This window comes from Cydia splendana, chromosome 5, assembly GCF_910591565.1.
Source record: "Cydia splendana chromosome 5, ilCydSple1.2, whole genome shotgun sequence".
Lineage (NCBI taxonomy): Eukaryota > Metazoa > Arthropoda > Insecta > Lepidoptera > Tortricidae > Cydia > Cydia splendana.
In genome coordinates this window covers 22671495-22681033 of record NC_085964.1, presented here as the reverse complement: position 1 = coordinate 22681033, position 9539 = coordinate 22671495, and the positions used below count along the sequence as shown (strand labels likewise).

The 9539-nt window shown below is 41.5% G+C and overlaps 1 long non-coding RNA gene across 1 annotated transcript; it reads right to left on the bottom strand.

Moving 5' to 3' along the window:
• Window positions 1-8202: 8202 nt before the first annotated feature.
• LOC134791157 (uncharacterized) lies at window positions 8203-9539 on the bottom strand. The gene is made up of 3 exons (XR_010144274.1): window positions 9377-9539; window positions 8805-8903; window positions 8203-8667 (listed from the first exon to the last, which is right to left on the bottom strand). It is a non-coding gene; the product is annotated as an uncharacterized LOC134791157 (long non-coding RNA).

The following is a 9539-nucleotide window of genomic DNA, read 5'->3' as shown; positions in this document are numbered from 1 at the left end:
CATGACATTGTTTTCATTAATGTTTACTACTAAACTCAAACGTCAAATCAATTTTTTTTACAATAAGTGTGACCAGCTTAAAATATTAGTGATGTACATACAATGAAACCGGTTTGGAAAATCGTTCTGAAGTACAGCCTAGCAAAAAAGAGTAGAAATTAAAAAGTGGCAACACTGTAGTGTCGTCCCTTTCAAATCAATATATATAAAGCCCCCCATTCACACTCCTACCTTGTAGTCCGCCTCGTAGGGTAGGATTGTGTATGGGGGTTGCGGACTACGAGCCGTCCTACAAACGGCTAAACGGTAGGACGGCCCGTAGTCCGCAACCCCCATACACAATCCTACCCAACGAGTCGGACTACGAGGCGGCCTACACGGTAGGAGTGTGAATGTGGGGCTTAAGAGAACGGGACGACACTTTTTAATTTCTACTCTTTTTTGCCAGGCTGTACTTGGTGTAAAATCAAGATTGTACTTACTTTAATCAATCTCAAAGGTCATTTTAATTAAGATATGGTTTGTTTCACAACTTCGTCAAGCAACTCAATTGATATTATATCAAAGACTTGATTGATATTCAAGTTTGAAAGAAAAACAAATTGTTCAAATATTCCATATTTTTCAGTTTTTTTACAACAACTGTGGCCAGGACTGTGTCAGAGCTATAACTGTGAAAATCGGAGTTCTCAAATTGCGGGCATCTTTGTGTTTTCTCTTCTTGGTCCAATCCGCATATCTCTTTCTCATAAGCCCCCTCCAGACTATGCGCGTGAATCACGGGCGAAGCCGCGAACGCAAGTGTTTAGTCGATTTTCGTAGACAGCGAAATCAACTCCACACTCGCGTTCGCGGCTTCGCCCGCGATTCACGCGCATAGTCTGGAGGGGGCTTTAGCTCCATCCTCAACGGATGTAGGGCGAACCACCTTCCTCAAATCCACATGATCGAACAGGCCTAGGATAGGATCGTACCAAGGTCCGGTACGCCCGTCTATTAGAGCTATTATGGACCCAGAAAAACTGCAAATTACAAATTGTCATGTCAATTTGTGTAAGTCAAAATAAAATACAGGGGCCGATTGCATAACAAACTACAACTAATATTACAAGCGGAACTCCTTATTTAATAAGTGAAATTAGAAAAGGAGTTCTGTAAGGAGGCTTGTAATATTAGTTGTAGTTTGTTATGCAATCGGCCCCTGTGGCCTATTTTATAAAGCTACAAGTTACAATTAACAAAGCGGAAGTCTCTTTCTAACCCTATCTATTAGAACGAGACTTCCGCTTGTAAATTGTAACTTGTAGCTTTATAAAATAGGCCACTGGTCTCACAAATTGGTATTCTTGCGTCCGCACCTCATTTTATCGGTCATTAGCGGCGAGCCAAATTGGTATTTGCGACCGCACTGATTCGATCGGGCAATTGAATCAGATTGGCGAAAAATTGACTAATCTGGATACGCTTTAAACAATCAATCGTATTTACGTACTTTTATTAAATAAATAACGCGACCTTTCTGTTATAAACCTAGTACCTACTTACTAAGTTCGGTTTATTTATAAATGACCCTTGTAGTAGAAGAGCCGGCCGCAAAATTTCTAACCGACTTGATACCACGATGAAATGCACAATGGTTTCTCATAAAAGCGATGCTAAGTCCGAATTCGATAGTCTGCCACGGCGGAACTTGCCGAAAGTACGAAAAAGAAGGCCACTTCCGGTGCGAAAAAAGGGGACTGATTTAACCCATCTGATACCGAAATAATAGTTATGGCAGCAGTTAGAAATTTACATGTAGACACAGAAAAGAGAAGTCTGTCAGTATTTTTTTGCCGGAAGTGCTTGGCAGACGCTCTTAAAGGTGACCATCGGGACCCCTAAATTAACCCATCTGATACCACCATGAAACCAATTCCAGTCGGTAGGTATGAACTAGAGAATGCAATCTCGATCTCGCAATTTCGAGATCTCCCGAGATCCCGCACGAATTTTCGAGATTCAATCTCGTTGACAGGAAATCTCGATTTTAGCAATCTCGGTCGAGATCTCGATTAATATTTTCGAGATCTCGAACGAGATTGAAAGATTCATCCGTGTGAATTACTTTGTTTTGAGTAATCTTTTTAACCTTAGGTTCATGTTGTTCAGGCAGTGCTATTGTGTGCGGCCGGCTTTAAATGACGATGTGACGATAAAAGCACTGTGGCGCGCTCTGTGCGGAAAAATCGGACGAACTTAACGTACTCAGTCACAATTATTTATGATTTTTGCTCGCTTACCCTACATTGAGTGCTTGTCAAAAATATCAACTAAACCATGTTACTGCCTCTGCTTACAATTTTGTAAAATTAAAAATAATTATTACCACTTTTTCATAATTACGCAAATTAGAGACATATTTGTTTTTTTTCAAGCCACATCTACAAGCTGTTTTCGAGGGTCATCACGAACCGCCTAGCAAGAAGACTCGACGAATTTCAGCCACCGGAGCAGGCCGGATTTCGAGGAGGATACGGCACCATAGACCACATCTTCACAGTGCGGCAGATTATAGAGAAGACTGAAGAGTATAATCGGCCCCTGTGCTTAGCATTTGTGGACTATGAGAAAGCCTTTGACTCCATTGAAGTTTGGGCTGTTCTGGATTCCCTGCAGCGATGCCAAGTCGACTGGCGATATATCCAAGTGTTGAGATGTCTGTACAACGTAGCTACCATGGCCGTCCAAGTCCAAAACCAGCACACTAAGGCTATCCCCATGCATCGTGGTGTGAGACAAGGGGATGTGATTTCCCCCAAATTGTTCACAAATGCATTGGAGGATATGTTTAAAACGCTCGACTGGAAGGAACATGGTATTAACATTAATGGCGAATACATCTCACACTTGCGATTTGCGGACGATATCGTCATCATGGCTGAGACGTTGCAGGATTTAGAGCATATGCTGACCGGTCTAGCTGATTCTTCTCAACGCATAGGTCTCCGGATGAATTTGGACAAAACGAAAGTTATGTTCAACGAACGTGTTGCTCCGGGACCTATTGCAGTACAAGGGGCTGTTCTCGAGGTTGTTCAGGAATACGTCTACCTCGGGCAAATACTGCAGTTAGGAAGGAACAACTTCGAGAAAGAGTCGAATAGAAGGATACAGCTGGGCTGGGCAGCATATGGGAAGCTGCGTCGAGTCTTCACGTCATCAATCCCACAAAGTCTGAAGACAAAAGTCTTCAATCAGTGCGTCCTACCCGTGATGACATACGGAGCCGAAACGTGGACACTCACGGTAGGACTGGTCCATAAATTCAAAGTCGCTCAGCGAGCTATGGAAAGGGCTATGCTCGGAGTCTCTCTGAGGGATCGTATTCGAAATGAATTCATCCGTCAGAGAACTAAAGTCGTCGACATAGCCCACCGGATTAGCAAGCTGAAGTGGCAGTGGGCCGGTCATATTAGCCGTAGAACCGATAACCGTTGGGGTAGGCGAGTTCTGGAGTGGAGACCGCGCATCGGCAAACGTAGCGTAGGACGCCCTCAGACTAGATGGAGCGATGACCTTCGCAAGGCGGCTGGCAAGAGCTGGATCAGAGTTGCCGCAAATCGTGCTCAATGGCGTGTAATAGGAGAGGCCTATGTCCAGCAGTGGACGAGAGTAGGCTGATGATGATGATGATGATGTTTTTTTTATTAAATGTGGATTAATTTGTAGTTTTTATCTTCAAAATAAAACATGAACTCTAAATAGGTAGTATACAGAATATACATGAATGTATACGGAATTCTTAGAGAATTTTGCTCAAAATAACACATTTTTTATTACTTTGTCAAATCTCGATCTCGAAAGTGTGACGGTCGAGATCTCGAAACACCCTATCTCGATTCAGAAGTTTCGTGCGAGATCTCGAATCGCCAATCTTGGTGCGAGATTGCATTCCCTAGTATGAACCCTCATGTCAGGAATATATAAGTCTGCCAAGGCTTTTCCTGCCGAAACACCTTGGCAGACGAGATTATGTAAGCAAGGGCACCATCGGTTACCCTACACTAACCCATCTGATACCATCTGATGGTGGGTTAATTTGGGTCATTCCCACTAGTTACCACCAAGTTCTTACCAGTGGTAACTACTGGGAATTTTTATCCCACCTTTTACCACTGGTAACTACTGGGAAAAAAAATTCCCACTAGTTACCACCAACTCGGCTTAACAAAAATTCCGAGTAGTTACCACTGATGGTAAGAACTTGGTGGAGCGAGTGAGTCGAGCCAACCAGCGTAACATGACCGAGCGATGTACTACTCAAGCGTAATTGGAATGCTAGCCTATGCTGGTTAGTCCGAGCAGTCAGCCCATCCGAAGCGCGCCCTAAGCGGGTTTAATAACAACCATGCCCTGGTATTATTTAGCCTGATTACAAATTATAAATACGTACATATTCCAGCTCTGCGTCGTGTTATAATAGAACGAAATGAAGGAGCTGTAAATAATAAAACGAAATCAGTTCTGACGGTTTTTGACTGATTTATTTGTTCGTTTGTATAAATATGTAATTCAATTTACAGTTAATAAGATAAATTTAATCCGGATAATAAGTTAACTTCTACTTAACCAGAATGAGATTCTTCTATTTTAGTTTTTACACTTATACCGGTAAAACTGTTTTAATATTTTTGATCACGTTTAAAGCAGTTTACTGAATCACTAACTAACGCATAATTATTCATTACAGCACGCTACATTTATACTATACTATTTTTGTTAGTATTAAATTCTAACAATATTTTGGTGGTACCTACTGGGAAAAAAAATTCCCACCTTTTACCAGTGGTAACTACTGGGAATAAAAATTCCCAGTAGTTACCACCAAGCCGAGTTGGTGGTAACTAGTGGGTTTTTTTTTTCCAGTAGTTACCAGTGGTAAAAGGTGGGAATAAAAATTCCCAGTAGTTACCACCAAGCCGAGTTGGTGGTAACTAGTGGGTTTTTTTTTCCCAGTAGTTACCAGTGGTAAAAGGTGGGAAAAAAAATCCCAGTAGTTACCACTGGTAAGAACTTGGTGGTAACTAGTGGGAATAACCCGTTAATTTAGGGGTCCCGATGGTCACCTTTGAGAGCGTCTGCCAAGCACTTCCGGCAAAAAAAATACTGGCAGTGGCAGGCTGCGCTTTTCTGTGTCTACATGTCAATTTCTAACTGCTGCCATAACTATTATTTCGGTATCAGATGGGTTAAATCAGCCCCCTTTTTTCGCACCGGAAGTGGCCTTCTTTTTCGTACTTTCGGCAAGTTCCGCCACCATTGTGACCAGAAACCATTGTGCATTTCATCGTGGTATCAAGTCGGTTAGAAATTTTGCGGCCGGCTCTTCTACCATTGGACATCATCTGGATTCCACCGATTTTAAAATTTTACAATGTCTTCAAGATCTCGCTGGGCTTTTCCTTCGTTTCTTCTAACGGTTAGTCGTTGAACGTTGGGGACAACCTCATAAAGAAGAGTTTTGGCAGCGCGTATGTCTGAACTTACTTACTTACACTGAACCCGCGACTGCATATTAGCACTATACTCTCATCGTCCATTATGTCTTGCTTATTTCGAACGAACGCATAATAGTTCGTTAATGATAACTTGATGATTTACACTTAGTCATCTTAAAAGCCGGATAACGGCCGTACGCGTCCGCTTCTCTCAAGGTAGGAGGTTAGACTATTAAGCAAAGTTAATTGTATGTTTTGACAGATACAATGAACTTTGCTTAAAAAAAACAATTTTAGAAGAAAATGGTCTCAAGCATTTGTACTTTTTTCTCAATCAACGATATTAGGTTGTATTGACACATACAATTAACTTTCCTTAAAAAAAAAAAAAAATTTAGAAAAATATTATCTCAAGCATTTGTACTTTTTTCTCAATCAACGATATTAAGTTGTATTGACACATACAATTAAGGTTGCTTAAAACAAACAATTTTAGAAAAATATTATATCTAAACATTTGTACTTCTTTCTCAATCAACGATATTAGGTTGTTTTGACACATACAAAATTTGTGAGGCCAGTATTTTCGTACTGGGGCATTTTTTTCAATTTAGAGGGCTCCAATATCACCATGAATCTAAAATTGGAGATTGACGCAAATTTCATTTCTGATCAAATCGACCGATCCGTTTTAATAATAGTTTTATTTACTTAATGAGTAACTATCGCGGTAACCGAAGACAATATTTTGATTTATACTGTTTACGTAGCTTCAGGACGTGCAATGTCGAGCACCAAAGCAACTGCGCCCACACAATCTACGTGATAACTTCAAGGGCCTGCAACAGCTCACGTTAAAATCGTGTTCGGTAAGTTATATACAAAACAACACTTAGATGCCTAATTTTTCAGTAGATGGCGGTGTATTATTGGCTACTTCGCGCTATATACATTTTTTCTACCGGCCCTCATGTGCACAGGAATAATGCACAAATACTTTTTCCAGATAACAGACAGCTGTGTGAACCAATTCGTAGCCGATAAAGCCTTGGAAGGACTAAAATTCTACTGTTGTGACGCTGTGACCGGTGCTTGCTTCAAAAATATGAACTTGTCAAATTTAAAGTCCCTTGAGATTGATATGTGTAGCGGTTTTGAGTCCCAACACATGCTTCCAGCCTTTGACCGTCTTAGCGAGCTGACGAAGTTAAACCTGTATAATATTTCTAGTGAATTTCTTGAAGAAATTCAGGTTGGGTTGGATAAGATGCCGAAATTGGAGAAGTTAGATCTGAATAATGATCAGACAATAAGAGGGGAGGAGTGTGGTGAGCAACTGAGTCGGCTGACGCGGTTGAAGCACCTCAGGCTGGCGTACCAGATGTCTGACGAGGACATAGAGGCGATCACGCGGTGCTGCACGGAGCTGGTGATTTTGGATTTATCAGACTGTCGATGTGAGTATAATGACATGATATTGTACCTAAGAAGATGTTCCTAATACTCGTAACTAGTCTCTTCCTTATTTCCACATACGGAATGACATTACCAACCAATTTTACAACCCATTTGAATGCATACCTACTGGACCTAACCAACAGAATTAAAATACCGATTTACTGTAATGAAACTAATGAAAGTTAATATATTTTTCAAATAATAATTGATTTCCAAAAATCTCGACAATGGTATCACAAAAACAATTGTTTTTAGTCACTTATGACTTTTTATTTGTCTACACTAGCTTATGGGACATGCGCTCGCATCGACGGCCGGACGCAACTGAGGCGCGCGCAGGCGGCGCGCACGTATTTACGCAACGGTTGGAGCGAGATGGAAGACAGGGCGTGCTACTCTCGAAAGCGACATTCTCCGCGGTAGTCCTGAATTGCTGTATTTTCTACTACCCACTTCATGCAACCGGCGATTGTGAGCGGGATAGAAGATATGCCATCGCACTCTAGAGAGGCGCGATTTACGTCAAAGGGTAGTATCGCTTATCGTTATGCGGCCTACAAAGCGCAACACGGTATAAGCCACTCAGGTGTACGCGCAACGAGGAGACTTATGGCATCTAAGTTCTTTTGGCCAGCAATGAACAGAGACGTCGCACTTTGGACTTGAGCATGCATTGGATGTCAACGAGCTAAAATACATCGTCACGTGATTCCACCTATCGGCGAGTTCCCGCCATAAGCGATACTACCCTTTGACGTAAATCGCGCCTCTCTAGAGTGCGATGGCATATCTTCTATCCCGCTCACAATCGCCGGTTGCATGAAGTGGGTAGTAGAAAATACAGCAATTCAGGACTACCGCGGAGAATGTCGCTTTCGAGAGTAGCACGCTCTGTCTTCCATCTCGCTCCAACCGTTGCGTAAATACGTGCGCGCCGCCTGCGCGCGCCTCAGTTGCGTCCGGCCGTCGATGCGAGCGCATGTCCCATAAGCTAGTGTAGACAAATAAAAAGTCATAAGTGACTAAAAACAATTGTTTTTGTGATACCATTGTCGAGATTTTTGGAAATCAATTATTATTTGAAAAATATATTAACTTTCATTAGTTTCATTACAGTAAATCAGTATTTTAATTCTGTTGGTTAGGTCCAGTAGGTATGCATTCAAATGGGTTGTAAAATTGGTTGGTAATGTCATTCCGTATGTGGAAATAAGGAAGAGACTAGTTACGAGTATTAGGAACATCTTCTTAGGTACAATATCATGTCATTATACTCACATCGACAGTCTGATAAATCCAAAATCACCAGCTCCGTGCAGCACCGCGTGATCGCCTCTATGTCCTCGTCAGACATCTGGTACGCCAGCCTGAGGTGCTTCAACCGCGTCAGCCGACTCAGTTGCTCACCACACTCCTCCCCTCTTATTGTCTGATCATTATTCAGATCTAACTTCTCCAATTTCGGCATCTTATCCAACCCAACCTGAATTTCTTCAAGAAATTCACTAGAAATATTATACAGGTTTAACTTCGTCAGCTCGCTAAGACGGTCAAAGGCTGGAAGCATGTGTTGGGACTCAAAACCGCTACACATATCAATCTCAAGGGACTTTAAATTTGACAAGTTCATATTTTTGAAGCAAGCACCGGTCACAGCGTCACAACAGTAGAATTTTAGTCCTTCCAAGGCTTTATCGGCTACGAATTGGTTCACACAGCTGTCTGTTATCTGGAAAAAGTATTTGTGCATTATTCCTGTGCACATGAGGGCCGGTAGAAAAAATGTATATAGCGCGAAGTAGCCAATAATACACCGCCATCTACTGAAAAATTAGGCATCTAAGTGTTGTTTTGTATATAACTTACCGAACACGATTTTAACGTGAGCTGTTGCAGGCCCTTGAAGTTATCACGTAGATTGTGTGGGCGCAGTTGCTTTGGTGCTCGACATTGCACGTCCTGAAGCTACGTAAACAGTATAAATCAAAATATTGTCTTCGGTTACCGCGATAGTTACTCATTAAGTAAATAAAACTATTATTAAAACGGATCGGTCGATTTGATCAGAAATGAAATTTGCGTCAATCTCCAATTTTAGATTCATGGTGATATTGGAGCCCTCTAAATTGAAAAAAATGCCCCAGTACGAAAATACTGGCCTCACAAATTGGTATTCTTGCGACCGCACCTATCTTATCGGTAATATCGGTCATTATCGGCGGTTGAATTCGACGAGCCAAATTGGCATTCGCGTCCGCACCTCCTGATTCGATAGGGCAATTTAATCAGATTGGCGAAAAATTGACTAATCTGGATACGCCTACAGGATAACCTAACGAAAATCCTGAAATGTTAACGGTTTTATGACTAATAAATAATATGATAAACAATACATTATGACTTAAAACTTTGTGGGAAACAAACAAACAAATAATTACCTCGAGGGCTTCTATGTTCGGGCAAATTTCTTTGATAATTTCTAGATTCTTTAAACCAATGCAATAAGTGGCCACAACCAAGGAGCCCAGTTCTTTTTTTTTGGTCCAACTCTCAAATGAATTGAATGATGAACGGTTCAACCAACAGACGTTAGGTTCCTCT